General features: G+C 33.9%; 1 pseudogene; it reads right to left on the bottom strand.

Annotated features, from left to right (window-relative positions):
- LOC121486353 overlaps positions 1 to 15,118 on the bottom strand; it is an 89,300-nt pseudogene that overhangs the window by 28,563 nt on the left and 45,619 nt on the right.

Genomic DNA, 15,118 nt, shown 5'->3' on the forward strand with positions numbered 1-15,118 from the left:
AATTCATTTCTTTCTAGTGCTGAATAATTTTTGTTATATGAATGCACCCCAGTTGTTTATTGATTCACCTACTGATGGACATATTGGTTGTTTACAAATTTTGCATTTATAAATAAAATTTCTAAACATTCACGTGCAGGATTCTTGTGGACATCTTTTAAACTCCCTCGGGTAAATACCAAGGAGTGTGATGCTGGATCATATGGTAAGTATATGTTTAGCTTTGGAAGAAACTGCCAAACTCATCTTCCAAAGTGACTGTAACATTTTATAATCCCACTCACGTCCTCACCAGTATTTGGTGTTAGATTTTAGACATTCTAGTATTTGTAGATATCTCATCATTATATTGTACCCTAATGATGTCATGATTAGCATCATTTTCTTTCTTTCTTTTTTTTTTTTTTGCATCATTTTCATATGCTATTTTCCACCTATCATCTTTGGTGAGGGATCTGTTCACTTTTGCACTCTTTTTAATCAAGTTCTTTCCTTGTTTTGAGTTTTAAGTACTGTTTGTCTATTTTAGATTCCAGTACTGTAACAGATATGTACTTGCAAATATTTTTTCCAAATCCGTGGCTTGTTTTTTTCATCCACTAAATAGTGTTTTTCGGGGCACTTGGGTGGCTAAGTCAGTAAGTGTCTGCCTTCAGCTCAGGTCATGATCCAAGGGTCCTGCGATCAAGCCCTGGCTTAGTGAGGAAGCCTGCTTTTCCCTCTCCTGCTACTTCCCTTGCTGTGTTCTCTTGCTCTCTCTCGTTCAGTCAAATAAATAAATACAATCTTTAAAATAAATAAATGTATTTTCCACAGTAGTTTTTAATATTAATGAATATGAATGAATTAATATTAAAGAATAAATTTTTCTTTCTTCAATAGTGCTTTGGTACTAAATTTAAAAGTTAACACTAAACCCAAATCACCTAGATTTTATGTTATCCTCTAGTAGACTCATCATTGTACATTTTACATTTACACCTTTAATGTATTTTGAGAGTTAATTTTGTAAACGGTGTAAGAATTTTTTTCTTTTTTTTTTTTAATTTTGCATGTGGATGTCCAGTTGTTCCAGTATCATTTTTTGAAAAGACTCTCCTTTCTCCATTTAATTGCTTTTGCTCCTTTGTCAAAGATCAGTTGTCGATATTTATCCAGGTCTATCTCTGGACTGTCTATTTTGTTCATTTGATTATTTGTCTATTCTTTTGCTAATACTGCCCTTTCTTGATCACAGCCACTTTATAGTAAGCCTTGAAGTTCTGTTGTGTCAGTCTTCTGATTTTGTTTTCTCTCCATTAGAATTGTGTTAGCTAATATGATTCTTTTGCTTTTCCTTTTAAACTTTAGAATAAGTCTTTAGTAAATTTGGGAAAAAGCAACTCATGTTGAAAAATGGCAAAGAGACTTAACCTTTGTCTCAGTACTATTCTGTTAATGATTGGTTAAGATAACTTTTCTGTTTATTTCAATCAAAGAATATTAACAGCTCTGTTTGAGTACTGCTGTATAAATTATGTGTGTATACATATAAAATGTGTGTATATATAAAATGTGGTATATGTGTGTATATATAAAATGTGGTATTATATTTCTGTTGTTATGTAATCATATAAATTTATGTATAATTCATATATAATATTTATTAATTAAATATTTTGTTAAAGACATTATGTTAATATATAGGACATTCTATAGTCTTCATATATTAAAAATGTGATGATATCTTTAGTTAAACCCTGGAATTTATTGCTTCAATTATATAAAAGGCTAGCATATCCATTGCAATGCACATGAATTATACAGTGTTAGAGATCTAGGCATCTGTTGCTATTATAATATAGCTAGATATATATTCATTGATTAGTTACTTGTCTATAAAATGGCATCAGTGGACTAGAGGAATCCTGATTTTTCTTCCAAATTTCAAATTCCAGGGTCTTATTCCTTTCCTATTTCTCCTTTTCTTTTCTTGGGTATGATATGTGATAAAAAGGATGAAGCTCTCATAATTTTTTTGTATTGCTATCTCTATGTGTAGCTTTGTCTGTGATTTTTAAGTCTTAGATAAAGTTTCTTCAGAGTATTTAGTAGAGAAAGCCCATTCTTGCATGTCTGATAGAACACAGGTATAAAATTCATGAAAAATTCTAGTTATTTTGAAAATGATCTTAGTTTATTTATGAGTAAATTTCAATCTTTATATTGTCCATGATACCTTAGTGAGCAGTTGCTTTAACCTTTTCTTTTTTTCCCCCCAATTAAGAGATGTACTTATTTTAATTGCTAATGAAATTTGATTTCAATGCTCTTAAAATAATCAAGGACAGAGCAAATCAGAATAACAAAAGGCAGAAATCTGTCAAATAGATATTTCTATATTTTTCCTTATTCTATGTACAGGGAATTTTCAGTCATTTATTTTTACCCATAAGGGTTTTTCTTTCTTTTAAAAAAAATATTTATTTATTTATTTATTTATTTATTTATTTATTTATTAATGAGAGACACAGGGAGAGAGGCAGAGACACAGGCAGAGGGAGAAACAGGCTCCCTGCAGGAGCCTGATGTGGGACTCAATCCTGGGACTCCAGGATCATGCCCTGAGCAGACGCTCAACCGCTGAACCACCCAGGCGTCTCAGGGTTTTTCTTCTTCTGAATGTTAATGATCTTTTTTTTTTTTCTCTGTAATCTACCATCTGTTTAATCAAGGATATGGACAAGAAAAGGTTTGTCTTCAGTAAGGTGAATGAGATATATCCCATGAATTATTGTTTACACAGTAAATAAGTATACAGTAAATATTATTAGCTTATTAAAGAAAATAGAAAGTTGGCTTATGGTGCATTTTTAGCTTTCATGTACTGAAAAATCTCAGTCTATGATTCTGTGAATTCTATAACACCCCATATCCCAAGAAAAAAGTGCTCATTCTAAAGCTATGGGGTCAAGCCTAGGCAGTCAGTGGTTGACAAATGTGTTTTGAAAGATGAATGTAAGGGGAGCCTGGGTGGCTCAGTGGCTGAGCTTCTGCCTTTGGCTTAGGTTGTGACCCCAAGGTCCTGGGATCAAATCCTGCAGCAAGCTCCCCACAGGGAGCCTGCTTCTCCCTCTATGTCTCTGTCTCTCTCTCTGTATCTCTCATGAATAAATAAATAAATAAAATCTTTTTAAAAATCTTAAATAAAAAAAGAAAGATAAATGTAAAACAGGAAGCATAGAAAATCTGGAGCTTTAGTCACACCTCTCTCCAGGTAGATGTGTGATCTTTCAACCTAATTGATTGTACTTTATAAGATGAAGAGGTTTTATGTTTGTTTTTTTGTTTTTTTTTTTTTTTTTTGCTGTTGTTGCTGTTTTTATCCATCTCTAACTTAGCATCCCAAGGATATCAGGGAAATGGGAGAGAAGAATATAGATTTTGGGGAGAAAATACTGCTGAGTAAGAGGTTATAAAGTGTCAGCTATTGTTTTAGATCCATTGCATTGCAATGGATCTAAATGTAGATCCATTTTATTGTTTCAAAAATCTTTAAAAAAAAACAACCCAAAATGTTGTTTTTTCTACATTGTACCAAAATAAAAGTAATAACAAAAAAACCTTAAAGAACAAAGAAGTTAGATAATGTGATCAAGGAGATACAATTACTAAAGGAGAGAGCTAATATTTTAACCCAGTTATCTGAATCAAGAATTGTACCTTACACCCTAAAGCCCTGCACATGTCCAATGCTCAATGCAGATTTCTTATTTTTATTTTTAATGCTCATAGTAATACTGGCTTTGTGAGACTTCTGCTGAGAGTTCAGAGATCAATTTAGTACTTTAAGATATACGGTATCTGAAATCTGACAATTTTGTCCTAGATTTGCTCAAGAACTTTTAACAAGGTCTGTTCTAATCAGACCTATAAACCATGTAAGAGTATTCTCAAAACATAATCCACAGCCTGCATTAGTATAAATTTGAGTGTGTTAAAATGCAGATTTCTGTATCCCAATCTAGACACATTGAATCATTATATGAGAAGTGAAGTCAAGAAATGAATAATTTAATCCTCACAATTATCATTGCTGTAGATGAAGTGAATAATTCCTTCGTTTTCATTGTTCATTTTAGACAATCCGATAATAATTTCAAATAACAAGATCCCAAGATATAAATAAAAAAACGCAGTCATCTAGCCGAACAGGCAATCAGAGAGCCATCCAACCATCTATTCACTCAAAACAATCTACATTGACTTTTTACTGTGTGACAGATGTTACACTGGAAGCTGGAGATAGGGGCTTAACCTCTGTGGAGATTACTCTAATATGATTAAAAAAAAAAAAAAAAAAGAGGAACCAAGCCAAACCATTTTTGAAAACATTTTGGTGAAAAGATATAGTTGAAAAGATAACAGTCCTTCATTACTAAACATCCATTCTTCTACTATTTCAGTGTCTGTTGTGCCAGATTCTGAATGAAGCATAAAATGATTTTTACCAATTAGCTTAAACCAAGTGTGTTGCTTGACTCTGGTTGTTGCAAGAAGCAAAGCAATCAGCAAAATTCTAATCCTGAATTTGCCATATATTAACATAAGATCTGGTACTACTGAGTTTTATCTGGAATACAGAAGTAACTGCACATTTATATCTACATTACAAACTCATTATAATGCTATGAGATCTAAAAACTACTTATGAATAGATAAACTATGACATCCTAAATATACTTTGTTAGCATTATCAGTAATGGTTATGAATAAAATACATTTCTCAAGTTACGAATAAGTTAGAACACTTACACTTCTTATGCTCAGATTTCTAAGGCCCAGAAAGAGAATTAAGGGGAGTCTACCTTGGGGCAGTGTTTTCCAACATATTCTGTATATCCCTACTTCTGTTGTCTTGCTACTAAGGTCTACACTTGTATAATTAATTCAGGTTAGCATAATAATAAAGCTAAAAATAGTTAATGTGTTTCATGATGCATATCTTTCCTTGACTTAATGTAGTTGTTGGGATAATAATTTTTTATTACCTTGTTAAAGCTATGGTCAATATTAATATAAACCAAGATGAGAGTCTTACAGCAATAAAGGTGGCTAATGTCAAGGGTAATACTTACAGCATCCATTTTGAGTGTGGCAATTTTAGTCATAATAGCTAAATCTCTGCTTTGGTGTAAGTGGGAAAAACAATGGGAAATGGGCAGCTAAAATGGTACTATATGAACAAGTCGAAAATAAAGAGAAGCTGTAAACAAGTGCTTAAAATGAATACTTAGACAAATAAACATTCTGATCTATTTTAACAATCACGGCTCACTGTAGCCATGGCAATAAACTCTCCTAGGTTATCCAGAAGCCTGAAATTCAGAATTAAACAGAGAATGGAACAAGTGCAAAAGAATGCTCTGTAAATCTATTAGGAGTCAAACCTTGGCACTGCTGTATGAGCAATCATCAAAGAATAGTTTCTTCAAATATAAATTGGGGCAACATTGTACTGCTGCTTTTATTTATAGATGAAACTTTTCTCAACTGTTTTCCCTGAGCTCTTTGCCTTATCCTGAACTTGTTTCACATTCTTTTCCCTGGTGAAGTTCTGTATGATTTGGCTTTGTGAGAATTTTCCTCTTTCTTTACATTGAGCCTGCTGAATTTAATGCAGCATGGAGTTGCAGACTGATAAGACCTCACATCAGGGAGATTAGTATATCTGTATACTAAAGAGAACCCCTTAGAGCAAACCATAAGATAAAATGATAGGTCATACTTTCCATACTGATATATAAAGATTGTCAACCATTAGTCTTAAGTTGATATCACTTTCCATTCTTTCAGAAATCTCCGTTTTTAGTTTTGCGTTTTTATTCTCCCTTCACCATAATCACTACTAAAATATCTTATGACATAATATCTTAACAGAGAGTGGGTTTGGTCATTTTACGTTGGTAACATTTTATGTTAAGATGAGTTGGCCTTTGGTAGATTTTTTCCCCTACCATTTCTTTTTTATTAAGATTTTATTTATTTATTCATGAGAGACACAGAGAGAGAGGCAGAGACAATAGGCAGAGGGAGAAGCAGGCTCCCCACAGGGACTCGATCCCAGGACCCTGGGATCACAACCTGAGCCAAAGGCAGATGCTCAACTACTGAGCTACCCAGGTGTCCCTTCCTACCATTTCTTAATGGAAAATAATTTGAGAAGCAAAGTGTAAATTGAGTGTTCATCAAGCAGTATCTGTTAGCAGGATGGTAAGGATTTAGGAATTCCAGGATTATTTGCCATCTCCAATTGATTAATCCCCCAAAGTAACTTCTGTCTTTTCCATGGACTATGGGCTGTGGGCAGTTCATCAAGTAGAGCTCTCATGGTCCCAGTTCTATTTCTCACTGTTTTTTCTCAGCTTCTCAGTCAGGCGTGATAGTTCCTCCAGGTGCTCTTGCAAGTCTAACAGATCACCATCATCACTGTCATTTATTGACTGCCAGATAAATACTTTGCAGAGCATGGTGTAAACTGCTTCTCTGGGAAATCTAGCTCCACATATAAATACATCTTTCTTTCCTAAAGTGACACTCCGGTATGTGCTACTAAGCAACAGCTCTCTCTCTCTGACAGATCTAGTGTTCTTTACTTTTTTCACAGGTCATGTACCTAAGACTTGGGACAAACTTTTATGCTTCTTGATTGAAAGATGTTTTTAAAGACGCAGAATGTTAAACTTCAGAAGCCAAAAACAAGACAAAACAAAATAGCTAGTTGACAAAAGTAACACATTACCTAATTTTTAAGTAGAAAAGTGTGGGCAAAGTAATAGGCAATGCAAGTCTCATTTATCGTTCTGAGGTTGGTGTGAATTTACTAAACCTATTTTCCATATTGTGACCCTGCATGTGTTCTATGTCAAAATCACCTTTTCTACCTAGAGAGGATACAGATAGCAAGTTGTTTTGTTGCTTGGCAAGATTTATTCTTTCCAGTGCTAGTTAGCAATGTACAACCAGATTCTGCTATCAAAACCTATATTGCTTCTGGTGTTTCTGACTTCTTTTCCATTTCCCCTTTGCCTCAATTCCCTACCAGTGCTTCATGAGATTAATTCCCAAATAAAGTATTTGTGCACAAATATATTTATTCAGCCTCTGCCTCTTGAGTTGGTCAACCCAAAACAGTATGGTATTTGACTTCCTTAAGGTTCAATTTACTTACCGTAGAAAAGAAAATATTGAACTACAGAATTGTGAACCTAATGAAATAAATTACGTGAAGCATTTTATGTAATGACTGTTTTGAGCACAAGAAATATTATTTCCTTTCTTTTCTCTCACCATAAATAATATCTGTTGATTTTAAATCATCTGTGCATCATTCGGGTTGCTCTTTTTAAGATTATAATTTCATTGTTTCACCCTTACTGGAAAGTGCTCAAAAAAGCATAGGCTGGAGGACTATTGACCAAATGTGGCCTACAGACATGGTCGGTTTGGTTGTCATTGTAAAGGTTAGCCCAGCATTATAAGCTACAATTTTCTAGCTAATTTTAAGATAAGGGAATCTTATGTTTTTTTTTTTTTTTAAGGAAATTTTGTTTTAAAGACAGATTTCTGGTTTATCTTGGAGATACAAACAATGACAGAAAATAGATTTGAGCCAGGGTTCCTATACGGCACAAATCAGGTAGCATTAACAGACAATTACCCACTTTAGGCGGAGTGCTGCTATTATTTCCTCAATAAGAAGGTTGCCTGTCAATTGTTACTCATAGTAACATTACATTATTTTCCTTGAGCAAAGTTAGCAATGAAGTGAAATGTTTCTTGTAATTATATCTATATCTAAAGGAAAACAAAGAAAAACAGACTGATAATGTTATTGTTCAAACAAATGTGCCAAAAATTATTAATTTATGGAAGTGAAAGTGAATTCTATGTTTCTAATTTGCTAACTACACCCTACCTCTTTCAGTAATGCCTGAAGGTTTATGAACCAAAGTCTGAAGGGGGATATTCCAGACTCCTCAGCCTTGTATTAAGAGACTCCACATTTTGGATTCTGTACATCATCTTAATCCACCCCTCCTAAATATCCTTTCTAGATTCAACTTGCACATCTCCCCTTTGTGAAGATGCTTCTCAGAAGATACTCTCACAGAGCTCATATACACATTTCCCTTACCCAAATTCTTTCGTTTTTTAAAAAAAGATTTTATGTATTTATTCATGAAAGATACACAGAGACATAGGCAGAGGGAGAAGCAGACTCCCTGCAGGGAGCCTGATGCAGGACTCCATCCCAGGACCCTGGGATCATGCCATGAGCCGAAGGCAGATGCTCAACCACTGAGCTACCCAGGTGCTCCAGTCAATTCTTTTTTTCAAGATTATAATCAACTAATCCAATCCTAGCCCATAAAGTTTTATGGTGCTTCCTCCTTTTTGTATTTGGGTTCACTATACTATTTAAGATTAGTTAACATTAGTTAAGAGTTTGAATATTTCTAAAAATGAGTTCCCTAAAACACAGTGGTTTAGAGATGCTAGAAATCTGGTTCTCTCATATACTAGTCTCAGAGTAAGTAGTCTGAATAGGCTGGGCATCTTTACGCAGTCACTCAGCCATGCAGTTCCTTCTATGTTGTTTATCATTTTCTAAGGTTTTTGTTTTCATCTTCATGATCACATTAGTGTTTCCAACATCTAAGTTACTGGAAGAGAAAAGGATAGAGAGGAGCCCATACCCAGTGGTGGATTAACGCTGATAGTGACTTATTTCAGTTCTGTTTATATTTCATTGACAAGAACTTAATAATATGGCTTCATCCACCTGAAAGAAAGACTTAAAGTGTACTTTCAATACGGTGTCTATATGGTCAGCTATAGTTCTGGCCTATACAGAAGGGGAAGATTAAGTCTGATGGCAATACAGTGCTCTCTACCATTGTCATGTTATTTCTCTTCCTTTTCTTTCTCTAACTCCAACCTTTTTTTCATGATCCAATTTGAATAATACCTGTCCCTTAAGTCTCCCCAGTTTGACTTGCTTGCATTTCTTTGATCTTAGATTGTAATTATTGGTCCCATCATCTGATAAACAAATGTACTGAGAACTTGCAATGTGACCAAATGTGCCATATTCCTGAGAATAAAAGATAAAACAGAGAACCAAGGTTTAATATCAGATTACAATTCAATCTACGTATTTTAAGTTGTTATATTTTTAAAATTAACTCCTTATGGGTTCAAGGTTTATTTCAACAAGTTGAGTGCTTTGTTTTTAAAGAGAGTAAAATATGACCTGCTGTGTTTATTTTACCCTCATCTAACACAAGGTATTACGGTATAACCAAATATTTTTTTATTTACATATAGATTTGGAGAATTCCTCCCCTGCCCAATTCTATATCTTTAACTGCCTTTATACAGCAATATTTTAGGTAAAATATGTGAAAGTACATTTATATTTTAAGGGTTTTGACACATGAGTTATTAAATTGTATGTTAAATATACATATTATTTGGTGGTAGTTTAGTCTGGAATTAGATTATGAGAGATTTCACAGGGTAATTCCTTAGCTGATGATTCTGCAATTTTTCATATGTGAACTTGATTTTGTTTCTGTTTTAAGAGAAAGAATTTGCTTTCATTTGGAGTAAAGACAGCAATATTCATTTACCTACTAAACCCTTAACAAAATGCCTCCAGACGCTACTTTTAGACATTTATAGCTAGTGAAATAGTTGATGTTTCCTGAAGCTCTAGCAGTTTACAGCTATGTCCCATTGTTCCTTAAATTATCAAGGGTTTAAAGAACGTCCTTAAATCATGAACAAAAAGGAACTTAACTTTTAAAAGTTAGGAATGTTGATTATAAAAATAAACAACAAAGATAAAAAGTTAAAAATAAATGTGAAAAATGTGTAGTAGGAATTCTGAGTAGCTGTAGACAATGTTGGTATTGTAGTAAATACCTCCCCAAATTTCCTCCTCAATGATAAAAACCTTGTACCTATGGAAATTTTTGGAAATCACACCATAAATATTATTAGAAAACAGACTGCTGAAGCTGAAAAATAATTGTGTGTAAAAGCAATACACTTGGGCAAGGTTAAACAAAAAAATCATGTAAAATACTCCAATATCATAAAATCTAAATAAAACCTCTAAAGTCCTTAGTAAACTAATACAGAAAATCATGAAGCAACTGAAGGAAATTGATTCTATAAAAGATATAGAAAAATAAAATTTCCATGAACTAAAGAAAAATGTTAATGCTTTAAAAAATTGGTATATAGTCAAAAAGCATTTGACATATGAACAGCTAATCAGAAATTCAAACTAAAAATAGAAATGGGCAAAGAAAGGAAAGGAAATGGAAGAAAATACAAACATCTCATAAATGAATATTATATTACAAATTGCCCAAAGTAGAAAAAATTCAAGTAAAAATTTAATAAAGAATATTGTAAAAAGGCAGGAAAACAACCAATAGGTTAAAAATGATGTAAAGAAGTAAAAAAGAGTCAGAAAGATAGAGAAAGAAAGAATGTTACTTATATTATTAGGGTTTCTGAAGATCTCACTAGTTGAAAACATCTAAGAATAGTCAACTCTAAGACATATTCTAGTAAACCTATTAAAAGTCAAAGACAAAGGTTAAATCCTCAAAGTTTCCAGACAAGGGATCAAATCAAATAACTTATACAGGTAAAATAATTAACCTACTATCACACTTTTTACTGCTGACATATAAAATGAAACAACAATGAAGGAACATTTTTAGACATATAATGAAAGTATGCACCAAGAAAGTTATGTATATAAGTAAATAAAATTAGAAATGAAAGGGAGAACATTACAATGGATGCTATAGAAATACATAGGACCTTGAAAGACTGCTATGAACAATCATACGCTAACAGTTATATGCTAATTAAATTGGGCAGCCTAGAGGAAACGGATAATTCCCAAAAACATACAACTTACCAAGATTAAATCATGATGGAATAGAAAAAATGAGCGGACTGATTACTTGCAAGAAGATTCAATCAGTAATCAAAAACCCCCCAACAACCAAAAGTCTAGGACCTGATGGCTTCTCTGGTGAATTTTATCTAATAATAAAAGACATAGAAAGGCATTCATGGGAGTATATTATTTATATCTTACTGTTTAATAAACCATCTGAAAATAACATTTATTCGGCTCACAGTTCTATGGTTCAACAATTTGGGTCAGGTTCAGCTGGTGGTCCTTATGTTGTTGATTGGTTACAAACACAATTCTGTGTTTGTAATCACTTTCTGATAATCAGGGAGCTGCTGCTCTGGTTGGTAGTAGATCCCTAAAATTATACCGTTTGTGTCTTATTCATATGATTTCTAATTTTCCAGCATGTTGGTTCAGGCTTGGTCACATGGTAGCAGCAGAGTTCAAGAAGAGAGAGTAGAATCAGAAAAAGCCTCTTTATACTCTAACTCAGAGCTAGTACAGTCATTGAAGCCGCATTCTGTTTCCAAAAGCAAATCATGAAACTGACCCAGATTCTGGATAGAAGGATCTGTGAAATCACATTGCAAGTGCCATGGACATAGGAAGGAGTGGGAATTATGGTTATCTATTCATTCTACCATCTAGAGCACTAAATCAAATATTTTTAGAACTTATTCAATATTTTAGTGCTATATCTACTTATCTGTGCATTTATTCAACAAATATATCATGAGTGTTTATTATATTACAAACACTATTCTTGCCACAGTAAAGGAGTTATAAAGCCACAAACAAAGCTTTTTTCTGTCAAGTTATAAACAATAAAGGGAAATTCAGACAATGTTGCATAAATAAAAATTTAACATTGGTAGTGCACAGCCTCTGATGCCTCTCAAAGAGATCCCTGCTTCCCAATATTCATTCCCTTGTATAATTTCCTCTCTGGTAATTTGAGTTGGCCCGAGTGACTTGCTTCAGAGGAATGGAAAATGGCAAAAATGATGTAATATCACTTTTTAGATTGGGTTACAAAAAGACTCTGGCTCCTGCCTTGCTTTCTCACTTGCATATTCAAAAGGAAGCCATCTGCTGCCAAGTAAGGTGCCCCATGGAGAGCCGCAAGGCATGAAACCACAAGTCATAGATGGTCTCTAGTCAGCAAACAGTGCAAAATTGATGCCCTCTATCTAACAATGTGGGAAGAAGCGAATCTTGCTAACAACCTTGCAAAAGAGTTTAGAAGGGTGTCTTCTCTGAGTTTTTCCTGAAGATAAAACTGTGGACTTAGCCATCACCTTGATTTCAGCCTCGAATGACAGACACCCTGAGTCAGTGGACCAACTGAGCCTGTCCAGATTCCTGACCCAGAGAAACTGAGAAAAAATTACTTTTTGTTTGTTTTAAGCCACTATGTTTTGGAGCAATATACTATGCAGAATTGGATAAATTAGTGCAATATCTATAAGGTATAACACATCACAAAATGTAAGATGCAGGACACCATGAACACATTTTTAAAACAGTGACTGACCAGAATTAAATGTTTGCAACTATATAATAAAAAAGTGTACACATATAAGATAATACATTTTTGGGTATTGATAATTAATTCTTAAGAGATAATTAACAAAAGATGAACAATTTAACAAAGACAAATATAAGAAGATATGTACACAAGAATAATCCATAGAAAGATAAAACCTGGATAAAGTGCTAGAGAACTGGACTGAGACCATTCACTGCTCATAAGTATCAATAGCAACATCCTTTTGGAAGGCGATTTAGCCATATCTGTGTCATCCATCATTTGTAATGCTGATTCTAAAACTACAATTGCTAAACACTGTGAAAGTTTATGCATAAATAAGTGTTCAGTGCAGAATTATTTATATAACAAAAATATAGGTCACAACCTAATTGTTCATCAATTGAGAAATGGTTTTAAATGAACAAGGACATATTAACATACTGGAATATTCTATCACTATCAAATACTGACCTATAATGTGGATAGGTTATTATGTGAAGACAATCAGTTCCAGATCTTTAATTCGAGGTAGTATGTGATGTGTCACAACAGGAACAAAATGTCACAGGAGGAACAAAAAAAAAGGAAAAGGTCACAGGAAAAAAGTTTTCATCACTGATTGGAATACATTTTTTTCTTGGGCATTTAGATAACACTGTATCTATAAAATTTTTCCTGTGCCATCTGAAACTATTCATTATCTCTGTGGAGCAGTAGGACAGAAATTTTAGGACAAGAAGTATTTCATAAAACAATAATCTTACATCTTAATATGAATTTTTACATATATTCAAAAAACCTTGTTGAAAGCAATTCATGATAACATATGAACATTTTTAAGCAAAATTATTACTATATAATAGCCTTCTGATGAGATGAATTTCCTGTTATTTTGTAAGTGGATAATTCTATAAATGTAGTGATATTGAAAACCCCTGTAGAAAACAGGCGAGGGATTTTTCATTTTGACAAAAGTAATTCTCTTCATTTATAATGGAAGAGAATCACCATTTTCTCAAAAGAATTAAGAAGATTTCCCATAAAGCTTGTGCCCTCTCCATGTTCATTTACTTCTTAAGTGAATAACATAGAAAATGGAAAATTAATGTCTTATCTATGAATGTTAACAAAATCAGTTACTAAATAGTTACTGCAATCTATCTAATACTAATTTTATCCATATGGAAAGAATAAAATGGACCATTTAAGTAATTATACGTGTAATTCACTCTCATCTTACTTCAATTGAAATGAGTGATTGGAATTAGTCTGACAGCAGGTAATACAAAAATAATTTCGGTCTATGAAACAGATTTTGTGACTTTGTCCTTCAGTAACAGATTTACCACTTTAATTACACTTTGCAAATGCATATTTTAAATTTAATTTTAGTACTTGAAATACCTGTCAGCTGATATTAGGAAACTGAAGGTCAAAAGTTCATATAGTGTGGCCTTAAATAGGAATAATTTGTAGTTTTCTCACATAACACTGAAAGTGGATGAATCATGTGTAGAAAAATGAGTCAACCTAGCCATATAATTATCTTATAAGGTGCACCTTGTTAAAGCAATGTGAAAATATGCTAACCTTTCCCCACTCAAGGGACCTACTGAAGACAATGACTGGCAGATTTGGGGAAGCTAGAAGACAGTGTGGCTGAAGCGCTACAGTGTGGGGACCAGAAGAGATGAGGTCAGAGAGGTAATGGATCCAGATCATAAATCATATTAGCAATCTCGGACATTTCCTTTGAGTAAGATGGGAAGGCATCGAAGAGTTTTGCACAGAGGGATGACACAATCTGGCTTACAGTGGGTTCTTTCTGGAGTCTGTGCTGTGAGAAACTGTGCTACAGGAGGAGAAGCAGAAAGAGGTTTGAAAAATAGAAAATATATATAGGTATGTACCCCCTGAGTCCTGGCACTGAGCTCCTAAAACCTTTGTAATTTCCTAAGTGATAAGAGTGCTAGGAGCGTCTTTTATTTTCATGAGGCTACTCTGGATGGGTTGCTGGCTGGTCACCAGAGAGACCAAACCATGATTAGAAGCTTGGAAGTTCTCAACTCCATCGCAACTATTCTCCAGAGAGGGAAGAGGGGCTGGCAATGGATTTAATGATTGATCATGCCTATGTGAGAAGACTCCACACAATTCCAATAGTGTGGGCTTCAGAGAGGTTCCAGGTAGGCAAACACACCACACCAGAAGAGGGACGCACCCCAACTCTACAGAGATTCTATAAGCTCCTACACTTGGACCTTCCCAGACCTCACCGTATATATCACTTCATCTGGCTATTCATCTGTAATCATATTCTTTAATAAGTTGGTAAATGTAATAAGTGCTTCCCTGAGACCTGTGAGCTACTCCATCAAAGTAATTGAAACTGAGGAAGGGGTCATTAGAACCTCTGATCTATAATATGTTGGTAGAAGCCTAGGTGACAACCTGGGTTTGCAACTGGCATCCAAAATGGGGGTGAGGGTGTCATCAATGAGACACCTTGACTCCCTGGACTCAGAATTGACCCTTGGACTCAGAAATGACCTCCTGAACTCAGGAAACATCTAGAAGCTTCTTCCTGTTAATTTTATCTT

The sequence above is a fragment of the Vulpes lagopus genome, chromosome 1 (assembly GCF_018345385.1).
Source record: "Vulpes lagopus strain Blue_001 chromosome 1, ASM1834538v1, whole genome shotgun sequence".
Classification (NCBI taxonomy): domain Eukaryota; kingdom Metazoa; phylum Chordata; class Mammalia; order Carnivora; family Canidae; genus Vulpes; species Vulpes lagopus.